This window comes from Pseudorca crassidens, chromosome 11 (assembly GCF_039906515.1).
Source record: "Pseudorca crassidens isolate mPseCra1 chromosome 11, mPseCra1.hap1, whole genome shotgun sequence".
Classification (NCBI taxonomy): Eukaryota; Metazoa; Chordata; class Mammalia; order Artiodactyla; family Delphinidae; genus Pseudorca; species Pseudorca crassidens.
In genome coordinates, this window is record NC_090306.1 from 78,459,660 (window position 1) to 78,474,907 (window position 15,248).

The following is a 15,248-nucleotide window of genomic DNA, read 5'->3' on the forward strand; positions in this document are numbered from 1 at the left end:
ATCTGCTCTATGCCATGTTTTCAGATTTCTGCCACTGAAAAGCTATTTTTTAACACACATATACAGATCACCTAAGCACGAAGTTGCCTTGTAACAGAGATGTGATTATTTTTTAACAGAGAAAGAGAAATATCATATGATATCACTTATATGCAGAATCTTAAAAAAAATGATACAAATGAACTTATTTACAAACAGAAACAGACTCACAGACTTAGAGAATGAAATTATGGCTACCAGGGGGAAGGGTGGAGGGGAGGGATAGTTAGGGAGTTCAGGGAGTTTGGGATTGATATGTACACACTGCTATATTTAAAATGGATAACCATCTAGGACCTACTGTATATCACAGGGAACTCTGCTCCGTATTAAGTGACAATCTAAATGGGAAAAGAATTTGAAAAAGAATAGATACATGTATATGTAAAAAAAAAAAAAGAGAGATGTGTTTTTTTTTTGCAGCACGCGGGCCTCTCACTGTTGTGGCCTCTCCCGTTGCAGAGCACAGGCTCCGAACGCGCAGGCTCAGCGGCCATAGCTCAGGGGCCCAGCTGCTCCGCGGCACGTGGGGTCCTCCCGGACCGGGGCACGAACCCGTGTCCCTTGCATCGGCAGGCGGACTCCCAACCACTGCGCCACCAGAGAAGCCCAAGAGATGTGTTTTTATAAAAGGGAATAAAACAAGCATTCACAATCAAGCATGACACAAATGTTTCTGTTTCCTTTTCTATCTTTGGTCAGTTTTAGCTAATGATAAAGTCACAAAGCTGTCCACCTCTCTTCTCTTTTTCTCCCTTGGGTCTGACTCCTTCCTCTGTATCAGACATCACATTCCTGCATGTTTCTTCCTCTGCTCACTGAGAAAAGATCTGACATCAACACTCTGAATTTGTTTGGGCTTCCTGTGAGGCATTTCCACAAAGGTTTTGGTTATATGTTGGTGACTACTGCTGGATAGTTTTTGGCACTTAACTTTTTTCCAAATCAGCCTAACACTCATGTACACACAGGCATGTACACTTGTAAGTGTGCACATGCACACACACACACACACACACCTTCCCTTACAATAGGGCAAAATCCAAGGTCCTATTCTCCTTGCAGGTGAAGTAAGATGCCCAGATGCATTCAGTTAGATAAAACAGACATTATTATGAGCTATAAAATAACTCTCAATAAATTTAAGGGGAGTAATATTATGTTCTCTGATCATAAAGTATGTTCTCTGATCATAAGATGATTAAACTAGAACTCAATAACAGAATTATATCTAAAAAACTCTCCAAATATTTGGAAATTAACCCATGCATCAAAGAGGAAATCACAAAAGGTATCTTAAAAACGTTTTGATCTGAATGAAAATAAAAACACAATATACCAAAATCTGTGGAATGCAATGAAAGCATTGCTTAAACAGAAGTTTATAGCATGAAATGTTTCCATTAGAAAAGAAGAAAAATAAATCAGTTGTCTTAGCTTCTACCTTAGGAAACTAGACAAAGTAGAGGAAATTAAAGCCAAAGTTAGCAAAAGGAAAAATAATAATGAAAGCTACCCTAGTTGAACACATACTGTGACTCAGGCATTGTCTTAAGTGCTTTATGCCCAAGTATCTTTTCTAACCTGGTCACAATCTATGACTTAGTCATGATTATTATATTTTTCAGATGAGGAAATTGAACTTTGCTGAGGTTCAATAACTTTCCCAAGTTCATATAGTCAGTTAAGAGTCAGAATTGTGATTTAAACTCAGATCTCTATGCAACATCCTGCAGATTTAATTGAGCATATTTATACTATTAAGCATATTTTATTATCTTCAAGCTTGATATTTCTATTATATATACATATATATGATATGGTACACATATACAGTATAGTATAGATATGTATATTTACATGTATATACATATGTATATATTGTATATATGCATATACAATATATAATTTATATTTATACAACATATATGTGTATACATAATGTATATGTATGTATACATGTATAAGTATAAACACACACTCACAAATTCTTTATCAACCTAGAATCAAAAGGTCCCATTCCTAGCATGCACGCCTCCTAGCATGTCAGAGAACAGTTTAGAGATCAGCCATTGCTATTATCATCCCTGAAAATTGTTCTATCAATGAAATGATCTACCATGAAGGACATCTGTGGAAACACAGTCTGTGACTACAGCCCATGAATAATTTCCACTTGCTCCTGCCAGTCTTTTAAGTTACGTGTCCTTGAGTCACTGAGACGTGGATGGGCAGCTGAAAGTATCACAGCGTGTTCCATGGCCACCATAATTTATTCAAGTGTTAATAGCTGTTCACAGGGATACATCCAGCCTCCCCCAAATATTAGGCAATCAAACTTGTGTTCTTTACACGAGAAGCCAAATGTATCTCTCTTCAAGCACACAGTAGTAAAGAGCACTGGATGCCTGATTCTTATTCCTGGGACCACTATACAATTACTCTCTCAACTTGGGCAAGTTGCTTTGGGATCTTCTGTTTTCTCACTTTGTATCTTTAGTTTTTTAAGTTGTTTAATGGAAGGGAGGAAGCATCTCCAAATGTCCTCTCCCTGTTGATTATTTTCTACCCCTTCTCTCCTACACAATCTCCATGAAAGTAAAAGTCAGATCTTAATATTCACCTGCTCCAAATCCTCTGCTGGTTTTCCATTTCACTAGAATAAAACCTTAAGTCTTTACAATGACCTGTAAAGTCCCACAACATAATTCTCCCCCTTTCCCTCGGCCCAAACTCCTATTATTTTGCTGACTTTACCTATTACTCTTCTCCTTGGTACTAGTTTGCTAGGGCTGCCATAATAAAATACCACAGAATGGGTGACTTAAACAACAGAAGTTTGTTTTCTCACAGCTCTGGAGGCTGGTAGTCCAAGATCAAAGTTTCAACAAGTTTGGTTTCTTCTGAGGTCTCTCTCCTTGGCTTTAAAATGGCTACCTTCTCACTGTGTCCTCACATGGTCTTTCCTCTTTTAACAAGGACACCAGTCAGATAGGATTAGGGCCCACTTTAATGTCCAATCATCTCTTAAAAGGCCCTATCTCCAAACACAGTCCTATTCTCATGTACTGGAGGTTAAGGCTTCAACATATGAAATTTGAGGGGACACAATTCATCCCACGGCACCGTCACTCACTCTGCCCCAGCCAAACTGGCTTCCTGCATGTTATTCAAACATGCTACTTGCCTTTGGACTGTCTATTCCTTGCCTCTCAAACACTGCAAAACATAATAATGTCTGCTGCAATCTTGTAACTTTAAGGATGTGGCTGTAACTTAACGGACACATCAACCCTTGGCTAGAACACTGTAAGATTTATCCTAAGCTTCTTTTTGTCTCCTTGCTTCTCACTCTTTCTCCGTTTGTTCCCTTTTGCTTCCTTAAGTCTTCACTCTAATGCCTTCACAGGTAATGTCTTTACAGTTTGACTTCCCTTGTTTCATTCAACCTAGTCAGGTGTAGAGCTTTCATCTTCACTCTGGCATGGCTACCATATATAGATTGTGCTGATTTATCCATTCAAAAGGAGCACACTGAATACCAGGTTATGATCCAGTCACTGTTAGCGTCTACGGATACTCAGGAAAACCTTAAGATTGGGATTGCTGAGGACTAATGAATATTGTAGCAGTATATACACAGGGCACTTTCAGAACACAGAGAAGGAACATTTAAATGAATAGACATCAGGACAGCTTCTGGAAAGAGATGGCAATAGAGCTGAAGTTTGAAAAATAACAGTTAGCAGGCATATAATGGGGAAGATAATTTTCTTGGCTGTGTTAGCAACATGTGTGAAAGTACAGAAGCATGAAAAAGCATGATATAGACAGAGTAATGAGAGGGGTGAGATAATCAGGCTTGACTGAGTTGGGGCTAGAGAATAAAAATCATACGTGCTAAGATACTGTTACTTAAAAGCTCTAGGGAGCATCAACAAATTCTTAACAAGGGAATAATTTGGTCAGATCTCTAAGTTAGGAAATTAGTCAGCCATCACTGAAGAGGATGATTTATAAGAGCTGGTTCTAGACAGAGGAGTCCAGTTAGGAAGTTACTACAGTAATTCTGCTGTGAAAACGTAAGAACCAGAATTGAGTCAGAGGTAACACAAATAGAATGGAATGGATAGCTGTACAATAAATTAAGGAAAATGAATCTACAGGATTGGTGTTGGGTGTATACGTGGGAGTTGAGCAAGAAGAAAAACCTAGGACAACTCCCAGGTTTCTGGGTTTGGCAGTGAAAGAGATGATGATGTTATTATTCATTATGAGAAGGAAGATAAACAAATTCAGTTGCAGTCATGTTGAGTGAGACATGAAAAAAGATTTCCAGTAGGCAGTTAGTCGTACTTACAGTTTTTTGTAACCACCAGTGAGAGTGTGTAGTTGGGTACAACAAAGTCTCAGTTGGTAGAGGCCTACCTAGCTGCCTTGTTCTCCTTGTAAGAATTCTATTCTTCTAATCACACCATAGAATCTTAAGCAAAAGGAAGAATGCTAGAGTTGCTTTTATACGAAACCAGAAAGACATAGTACACCCACAACACCTCTCCCACAGTGCAGCATCTCTTAAAGTGCATCTGCCCCTTGTATCCCAAAAACGTGGTGGGTGACTCAGTGTGACACGGCATAAACATTAACCACACTATAGTGACTACATAGTAACCTCCTGATCTCTACTGTAAAACAAGATATAGTGATTAATGCAAAAGTACATTGCTTCACAGATAACCAAGTGTTTTGTCGTTGTTGTTTTTTACTTCAAAAATTTAGTGAAGTAGGTAAAAGAGACAATATTTTCTGGTTTTCATTTTACTGATGAGGAATCTGACAACTAAAGAGATTAAGTGACTTGTCCAAGGTCATATTTAATCTACTGTGAACGAGATTAAGTCTTGTGACTCTTAATTCTGCTCTTTCCAAGATATCACACAGCTTCCCCCAGCAGAGCACACTTACAAAGGACATATAATCTGCTCCCCATACAGTTTAACAGTAAAAGCAATTTAATCTAAGTAATCAACCCAGGCTTTCCACTTAGCAGTGAAATTGTGGGTGGAAACTATAGAACTTGAAACTCTCTACCTTTCACATTTCTGTATTGATCCTATTTGATGGTTAGTGATATTAAGGGGATACATCCTACATCTAGTGTTTCACAACCAAGCCCTTCAAGGCAGAGTAATCCACAACACAGAAGGTGCTAAATTCCCTTCTTCGCTCTACAGGGTCATCATTCTTGACCTCTCTTTTCTGTCCAGCTGCTCAAAACAACTGGCTTTCATCCTAATAATTATCATCATCATTATTCTATCAGTTTATCAAGAATCCCCTAAATTTTAATGTGGTCTGGAATACCTACTGAGATAATATTCTTCTATGTACTAAGTGCTAGTGTCATAATTACCATCTGCTAAACACTAATATCTCAGAAGTTGTAATTCCCTATTAAGTTCACAACTGTAGCATCATAAATTGCCAAACTGTGCAGCTTTTTAGAAAGTTAAAAATATAACATATGTCTGATTAATCCTGCTTTAATTACTTTCTTTTGATTTTTGTGGTTTCTCAGGGATGCAATTTGCAGGGTCTACGTAAATGTTTTTATTTCATGTGATAAATTAAGACGTGAATCTTTTGTAAAAGAGAGAAAGGAGAGTAATTTGATTCTCTGCAGAGATGGCAATGTATTGGAGACAGCGTGAAATGTTTTATCTTTATCTACTAAAAATTCCAGGCTGAAAAGAGTAAAATTACCTCCTCTCTCTAAATGCTTTTACCCTAGTGGCATTATATAATTATCCACAAAAGGGTGTGTCATATTACACAATCACTACCTTTCCCTTAGCTGGAGATTTCAAAGATAAATACATGAGAAATGATGTCGTTCAAAAGAGCCATCAAAAATTCATCCAGACCAAGCTTCCTTGAACTGGTCTCTCTTTTAGTAAATGAAGCTATATATTTTCATTTAAAAAAATGTAAAACCTTAACTTGTTCCTCTTTTTTGACGTGGCCCAGGAGGCCCTTTGTTCATTCTCCAGCCTCACCTCCTTCCACTCTTTCCAACCATGCTGTCATCTTTTCAGCTCACTGAACCCCTCAAGTTAATTCATTGTGCTTCAGGGCCTTTGCACATCCAGATAATTCTTCCTGTCCACCCTCCAAAACCACCTCGGTCCATTTGAAATGGCTCCTATCATTTTTTATCCTCTGTCACTTCACCCTGTTCATTTTTCTTGTAGTGCTTATAAAATTTGCAAAAACTATATATATATTTTTTAGGTGTTACTTCTTATCTGTCTTCTCTAGCTCCAGGGCTGCTACCATGTCATCTACAACCAGTGGTTAGTACTGTACATCACTGGTACTCAATATATATTTGTTGAATGGATGAATGACAGGAATTTCTACTCAAATTTTCAGTTGTTGCCTTGTATGCTTACAACTTAATAGCATACCCTATATCCTAAATGCACACATATTTCTATAGGTAGGAGAAATATCACCCACAGAAACAGTTCACCAAGGATGTAAGTACTGGACTTATAAAACTTAGCATCCATTCTGTTAATGTTCACTTACTAATACATTTCAAATATGTTACCAAAATGGAGGATGAGGCTTCAAACTATCAATGTGATATTAACAAATATAATGATGAAATTTTTTGACTAACAGGGCCCTGTCAACTTGGTAGAATGAAATGTACTACCTGTATCATTTCCCTACCTCCCTCAAATTATTTATTCCTTAAGTTACAGAAAAGAGATTCCATAAACTACAATTTAAACTCAAAGGAAATAGTTACTTTATTTAACTTAGTAACATCCAATTTAATACTATTTCTTTTGTTCGGTTTTCATTCATGATGGAGAATAGCCCCAAATTTTTCTTTAAAAAAATCATTCTTAGGGCTTCCCTGGTGGCACAGTGGTTGGGAATCTGCCTGCTAATGCAGGGAACACGGGTTTGAGCCCTGGTCTGGAAAGATCCCACATGCCGCGGAGCAACTAGGCCCGTGAGCCACAACTACTGAGCCTGCGCATCTGGAGCCTGTGCTCCGCAACAAGAGAGGCCGCGATAGTGATAGGCCCACGCACCGTGATGAAGAGTGGCCCCCGCTTGCCACAACAAGAGAAAGCCCTCGCACAGAAATGAAGACCCAACAAAGCCATAAATAAATAAATAAATGAAAAGCCAAGCATTTGAAGCCCTTTAAAAAAAAAAAATCATTCTTCTATTTTGGAAACATTAAAGTATTAAATCATTTCTGAGTCATCAGTAGCTTGAGTTTCTTAATCCCAACTTAAAAAAAAAATCCTGATAAACATGGCCATGTTTTATGATGTACAAGATAAGCTAAAACTTTTTTAATACAAACCAAAATGTATCAGTAGACTGAGCAGTGTTAGGGTGGTAGCAGGGAGAACACTTACTGTACCCCAAACAACTTCATAAATTCTGGTTTCACGCAAGCTCATTCGTGAGGCCTCATCCTTGTCTTCTCCTTCAACTACACACACCTGAATTGCTATCTTAGATGGTTCTGCATTATGGGGAGCTGACAAAAATACAGTCATTATATTAGATCCAGGGGTGACAAACTTTCCCTGTAAAGCACCAGATAGTATTTTAGACTTTGTGAGTCATACAGTCTCTGTCACAAATACATGGACTACACATAAAAGAATATGAGTAGGAGTGTTATAATAAACTTTACTTACGTGAACAGGCTATGGGCTGGATTTCACCTGCAGCTGTAGTTTGCCAGTCCCTGTATGAAATGATCACTACATAGATGGCTTTGCCAAGGGGAGTCAGCCATAGGGTAAATTCCACGTCAGCAAACATCTATTAAACACCTACTAAATGCCAAGGTTTTCAGATAGTGTCATAACTAAACCTCACAACTGATCCGTATTTGGTAGATGCGAAACTGAAATTAGCTGGCTACTAAGTTGTATAGCGAGACCATGAATTCATTCTCCTCCAGGACTTAAGACCATGGAGTTAAACAACCTGGATTTGAATCTTACCTCAGCTATTTTTCAACTGTGTGCTTTATGAAAAATTACTAGACCTTTATGTGTCTCAGGGTCTTCACCTGCTTCAGGCAGTGGTCGTAAGGATTAACAAATAAACCACAAATAGTGTTTGGAACACTATCCTGTGCTCAATGCATGTGACCAGCTACAAACACAGTTCTGTAGACACCTAAGGCTCCAGAGAGTTCTTTCAACGTTTCCATGAATATTTGACCCAAACACTGCTGTTTTTCACTATTTAAAACACTTCAATAAAAAGAAACTTATACTCATGCAATGCATACCAAATTTAATGTTTTCCTCCTCTATGCTTAACTTGTGCTGTCAGTTAGCTTTTTTGTGCTCAGATATTAGAGCAAAGCTTTTCCTGTTCTTGCTATTTAAAGATTCTGCAGTGAATTCAAGGTAAGCTGATAAATATAATTACGACCATTTTTAACTACTTCTCTATGTGAATCAGAATTGTCTTGACACCGTGCAACCAAAACAAATATAAAATTAGAGGTTGACATGGGTATAAAATTCTCATTTCTAATTTTGTGTTAATCAGAAAAGTTTCATTATTCTCAATAACTGACTTTAAAATAAGTACATATTACAAATTGCTTTAAAAACCTTTATACTAAAAATGTCTCACTGTTTTTTTTCTGTTTTTTTTTTTGTGTGTGTGGTACGCGGGCCTCCCACTGCTGTGGCCTCTCCCGTCGCGGAGCACAGGCTCCGGACGCGCAGGCTCAGCGGCCATCGCTCACGGACCCAGCCGCTCCGCGGCATGTGGGATCTTCCCGGACCGGGGCACGAACCCGTGTCCCCTGCATCGGCAGGCGGACTCTCAACCACTGTGCCACCAGGGACGCCCCAGGGACGCCCCTCTGTTTTATATATTGAAGTTTCATGTAAGTTCTCCTTTGGAGCTAAAAAAAAAGGCATTCCCCAACAAAAACATTTAACTAAAGACCAGTTTGCTTCTTTAAATTAATGCTTTTTTTTTTAGACCAAGACTTGAAATTCCTAGCATGAGAATGATTCTTATGTATCTTTTAAAAATACCACACCCTGGGCTTCCCTGGTGGCGCAGTGGTTGAGAGTCCGCCTGCTGATGCAGGGGACACGGGTTCGTGCCCCGGTCCGGGAAGATCCCACATGCCGCGGAGCGGCTAGGCCTGTGAGCCATGGTCGCTGGGCCTGTGCGTCCGGAGCCTGTGCTCTGCAATGAGAAGGCCACAACACTGAGAGGCCCATGTACCACAAAAAAAATTTAAAAATAAAATAAAATAAAAATATCACACCCTGATAATTAGGACAAGGCAAACAGTTACCAAGGAGAGTTCTTCATTCTCCTCTACTCCCTCATCATCATCATTATGCCCTAGTGGCATTAATATATATTTTCTCCTTCGATCTTCCTGACAACCCTCTGAGTTTGCCAGGCAGGTGGTATTAGTCTCATTTTATACATGAAGAAGTTGAATGAGACTGGCTTCCCAAGATCATACTACTAAGCAAGTAGCAGAGTTAAAACTCAAATCTGGAGACTTATGACCACTGCTCCAGGGCTTTCCCCACCACTTTGATACCAAAAAGATGACTGGGATTTTGGAATGGAGCTTTGGAGGTTCAGTGGTAAACCTTCAACCCATCGCTGAGGCTGGTGGAGATGAAGGCTCACCAAGCACATCTTATTCCTTGGTCTTTTTCCTACATGCTGACCAAGCTCTCTAAGGGCATCCTAAACACTTCTAATGTGCTTTCATTATTTTTCTGGACTCTGTCTCACTTTCTGCAAGAGTCATTTGACATAATGCTTTGCTAAAAATCCACACATAGGTCTCAAACTCAGTCCTGGTTATGGTCTCCTAGAGTTTATGCCCTGTGAAGGCAGGGGCAGTATTGGATATTTATAGCTACAGCAGAGACGTATCCAAATCATACATGTGAATAAATGTATAATGGAGTCAAGCACCACTCTACGATCTTCTTTTTCTTTAGATCTCTTTTCTTTTTCTGACCACTATTTTTGGGCCACTTACGTAGGAATGTTATAATAAGTTTCCAAGTGATTTTTGAAATTTTGATCCTACCTCCCTCCATTTTTTTCTGTATATCACTGTCAGTGTAATCTTCTCAAAGCCTCCAGCAACGTTTCTCCAGTGCCTCTCAAAACAAGGCAAGATTCTCTCCCTGAGATTCAAGTTTCTCCATGATGTAACATGCCTTATCAGTATCTATCATGCATCCTCTCCATAGCCCTTCATATAGAGGGCATGCCCACTGCTGCTTTGCGTCTTGGTCATTGCTTGTCTATCTGCTGTTTCAATTCTCTCCACAGATCCAAATCCTACCCATGATTTCAGACCCAGCCCAACCTTAATTTTCCATGAATTCTTTCTTCTCCAGTAATTTTAGCCTTTTGAATGTTTGTAGTACAAATTTTGTAGTAGTTGATGATACTTGTATTATTTTATGGGTTAGTCCAATACCTGTGGAGACTACTGGCAACCATAAGAACTGCACCCACATTTCCCTACCTCCCCCACTGTAATATCCACTAAATTAGAGTAAATTCTTAATTAAATAATTCATAGATTTAATTAAATTGAAATAAGCCCAAAGCACAGATACAAAATCAAACAGGTTTCTGAGATATGTCCAACCCATAGTCCATGTCTATCTCAAGAAAATTTTCCACTATACTTTTAATAAAAGAGAAACCTAAATTGTAATTTATAGTTTGTTCTTCCTCCTTGGGCATTGCCATTGTTATTGATATTCACAAATAAAATATGCCACTGAAGTGTCTAGAAACACCCAAGGATGAATTATAGCAAATATTTAACAACCGACTACCTTCTAATTGGTTAAACAAAATGAATGATACATTAGCTAGTCAAACTCCTTTCGCCTGGGAAGATCTCTACCGATTTCCTTTAGTGTTATCTAGAAGATTCGGGAAAGTCTAATCACATTTCAAAAGATTTCACTGAGTGGGGGCATAATTCTACCTTTCATATCCCCCGAATAGAGAGAAAAACTAAACACAGAAAAAGATTCTTTTGAGTAAATTTCCCTCTGTGATTCTTCAACCCTTATGTGTTTTTTTTTTTAAACTACAGTGGGAATGAAAGACAAATTTTATTGTATTTAAGAAATGAGAAAAGAGGACCTGTAGGTTGTTACTATCAGAGAATATTTTGCCCTGTTCCAGAAGATGAATATGCATTTTTGTCTTGGAGCCAGTCTGTAAGTCAAGTTCCTTCAAAACAGGCAAAGTCTATATAGCTGGTTCACTTTGCTGTGCAGCAGAAGCTAGCACAACATTGTAAAGCAACTATACCTGAATTAAAAAAAATATATATTGGGCTTCCCTGGTGGCACAGTGGTTGCGAGTCCGCCAGCCAATGCAGGGGACACGGGTTCGTGCCCCGGTCCGGGAAGATTCCACATGCTGCAGAGCGGCTAGGCCCGCCACGGCCGCTGAGCCTGTGCGTCCAGAGCCTGTGCTCCACAACGGGAGAGGCCACAACGGTGAGAGGCCCGCATACAACAACAACAACAACAACAAATAAATATATATATATATATATATATATATATATATATATATAAAAAAAACAGGCAAAACAGGCAAAGTCTAGCCTTGGTTCTGGGTATAGCCCATGTGGAAAGGAAAGGGTGAGGAAGAGGGGTCTACCCCGGGCATCAAGTTTTATCCATTCTGATATGTAATATTCTTTTTCCACCTGAAGTTGATGTCAGGGTGACTGGAAAGCAAGAACTTGGTTGACTGAGCAGAAGCAATCTGTTTTATTCTGTTCTTTGAACCCAGAGATAATCAAAGACTGTTATTTCATCTCCTGGCTAACCTAACGTTTGAGTGGAAAATGAACTAAGAATGTGAGATAACTGGTTCATTTGAGCCAGTATGCCTCAATGAAATTGGTCAGACTTAGCTGATATTTTTTGTTCTCTTTACTAGCAACTTGGATTTTTTTTCTATATTCCAGACTCCTCTCTTGCTGTAGGATTTAATCCATTGGATAAGAGTAAATGACTTAAACTGTCATCATATTCACAAAAAGCACAGAAAAGATGATAAGGCTGTAAACAACACAGAATTATATCCCGAGGTAGAAATTCGCTAGGCGAATTGGGACAGAACTCTGAAAATTTAAATGTTTTCCTTGAATTTCTAATTGGAAATTGCTACTATATGTGTTGCTGTTCATTAGTCATTCCAGCGTTGGTCATGTAGAGTCTATTGAGACTACCCCACGCTTAGGGCATGGGAGAAAATGTTGAGTGAACACATTTTTTAAGAAAAAGGGCACTGGACTGGGTGGAAGTTGCAAGACCTCAGTTCCAGTCCCAGCACATTCCTGTGTGGCCTTGGACAAGCATCTTCACCTCTCTGGTCTATCCAGTGTAAACAGAAAAGATTGAACTGGCATAGAATTCCAAACTGTGCTCAGTTAGTGGGTGTGGTAGGGAACAGCAAAGCCTGCCTCAGGATGTTCACACTCTCTTTTCCACTCCCTAGAATGTTCATCACCCCAACTTCACCCCCACTCCCACCCCACCTCCAGATCTGCGCACAGTTCATTCCTTCCCATCATTTAATTCTCTGCTATCATGTACTCCCTTAACAGTGCCTCCTGCTACTGTACAGCACAGGGAACTCTACTCAGTACTCTGTAATGGCCTATATGGGAAAAGAATCTTAAAAAGAGCGAATATATGTATATGTAAAACTGATTCACTTTGCTGTACGGTAGAAACTAACGCAACATTGTAAATCAACCTTACTCCAATAAAATAAAAAACAAGTAGCACAAATAAAATAAAATAAACCAAGTAGCACAAAAATAGTCCCTCCTGGACAGTTCTCTCTAATACCTCCTTTTCCAGTTACTCCCTATCTCCTACCCTGTTTCACTTTTCTTGGCATTTATCACTACTTACAAATATGTATGTTTTTATGTATTCCCTTTTTTTCTGCTGTCTGCTTCCCTAGAGTATAAGCACTAAGAAAGCAGGGACCTTGTCTATTTTATATGTGCTTAAAACTGTGCCTGGCATGTAGTAAGCACGTAATAAGTATTTGTTCAAGGAATGAAAGGATGAATGAATCCCCACCTGGCAAAGATGACAATATACTTGAAGGGAACAGCAGTTGCCTCCTCCGGGCATCCAGTTTGCCACAGTCCCCACCACTCCTACTGTGTTCCCAGCACTGACATCATTTGTTACCGGAGCTGCTTTCCTTATACTTCACCACTTTTCCACCACTGATGCTCCTGTTTGTTCTATGTAGGTATTTTCATTTATGACATGATGCTCCTGGTCCAAGATGTGTTTGGGCAAAAAAAAAAAAAAAAAAAAAAAAAAAAAAAAAAAATCTGCTGCTAAAAATAATTTGAAAACTCCTAGACAAGAGGACCTTTCAAATCCCTTCCAGCTCTAACAACCAGTAAATTCATGCTTCTCAGCCATTCAGATCTATAAGTATGAAATACAAGACGAGTGTATTCAACTTTCCTTCATCGCCTCCTTTAAATACTTTTTTTTCCTTTTTTTGAGTCAATCCCCGCAGGAGCCGACCATGTGAGCCCATTAAGAGAACAGTTCCTTCCCACCTGCCGCCTGGAGCCAGCCAACAATCTCAGCTTCACCACTCCATTCTTGATTATGTACAGCCATTCCAATCCTGAGTGGCAGGATTTTGCAAAGACAGCTGTTGGGCTCCAGGAACATTTGGAGGAGGGGAAAAATGTGAGGTAGGTTGCTCCATTCTTCTACTCCTTTTTTTACTGAAAGAAAACAGCTGCGATCTTCACATGGAAGATGAAGTAAACAAAAGCTATGGTGCCCAGCACCATTCAGCAGCCAGCATTCAAATGTATTTTCCCCACCACCAATGTCGACGTCATCTCAACCCCCCCTCCCCCCAGGCTCAGTTCCCCACAGCGCGTGGGGAAGCGGGGTCTTTGCATGCCTTGTTCACTTGACCAAATGCTGCAATTCACTCCAATAAAAGGAGGGAGATTCAAGTCCCCTGACTGGGTCAGCATTCCATTACTGGTTATCGCACACAGCATTTTCAAGTTTCAGCAACCTCTGTGTGAATCAGGCAAACAGGCAGTGTTAATCTCTGAGAGGCAAGCATTCTTAGGTTCAGCGGCAGGAGTATCTGCATCTGGGCTGATGCTGAACTGGCTCATGGGACAGTAGATCTCTTATAGGAAAGTCAAGGTATGTTTAGAGGGACTCTCTGATTCAACTGTGGCTGGCTCATTTCTTTCGTTTCCTCTTCTCTTTTATTTGCTTATACAGAAAACAGAGTATTCATTTATTCCTTTTCCCACCCCCATCCCTCTTAACTGCCAGGGCCATCTGTCCGTCTGAAACCATCTCTGGTTGCACAGTTTTGAATCCAGGTGACAATCAAAATGAAGAAGTGATTGTCCCTTAATGTTTTCTCTGAAGGGATTAAACATTTTTGAAAGCCTTTGTTTGTGTTTGTTTCGAGTTCTCCAGTTGAAATACTGTACTCTTTGAATAGCAGGGAATAAAGCCTGTGAGCTGATGTAATGTAAATGTGTTAAGCAGGGGCACTGTTTCCTAAATATGCTAAAATAAGCAACTTCTTTAAAACATGGATGGGACTTTTGATGTTTAACAGAGTTATATTTTCAATCTCTTCTGCTTGGTTTAAAACTAAGATTGTTTGTTTTCGTGTGTGCCACTTAAGGCAGCTTGGTTGGCAAGTAAATGCATTGGAAAAAAAAAAAAAGAATTCTTTTTTGCCCTGACCTCCATAAATTTGGTAACTTAATATATCCAATATATCCATACACATATGATTTTTAAACAAAGATAGGGTAAGGAATAAAGAGGGACTTTGTCTACAGGATTCTTTTATCCCCTTATGCTTCATGTCACCCAGTTGTGTTAGTTTTTTACAAAGCCATTGCCACTCTAAGAAGTATTGATTTTGTCTAGCTAAACATGTCAAGTCAGAAGAAATGATCAGTGGATTACTTCTTCAAAACACTTATTCCCCCAATGGAATCTGCTGATTTTTATAATCTCAAAGAGGCAGATAGAGAAGTTGAAGGAAGAAGATAAAATTTGAAATATTTCCTTCATTTTTTTTTC

The 15,248-nt window shown here is 39.2% G+C and overlaps 2 long non-coding RNA genes across 2 annotated transcripts in view; one reads left to right on the top strand and one right to left on the bottom strand.

Moving 5' to 3' along the window:
* Positions 1-15,248, bottom strand: part of LOC137202265 (uncharacterized) — a 359,901-nt gene that overhangs the window by 137,782 nt on the left and 206,871 nt on the right. The window lies entirely within an intron of this gene.
* Positions 1-15,248, top strand: part of LOC137202985 (uncharacterized) — a 56,016-nt gene that overhangs the window by 13,980 nt on the left and 26,788 nt on the right. Inside the window, exon 2 of the long non-coding RNA XR_010932830.1 lies at positions 13,671-13,867. This is a non-coding gene — a long non-coding RNA (uncharacterized lncRNA). The remainder of the gene's footprint in view (positions 1-13,670; positions 13,868-15,248) is intronic.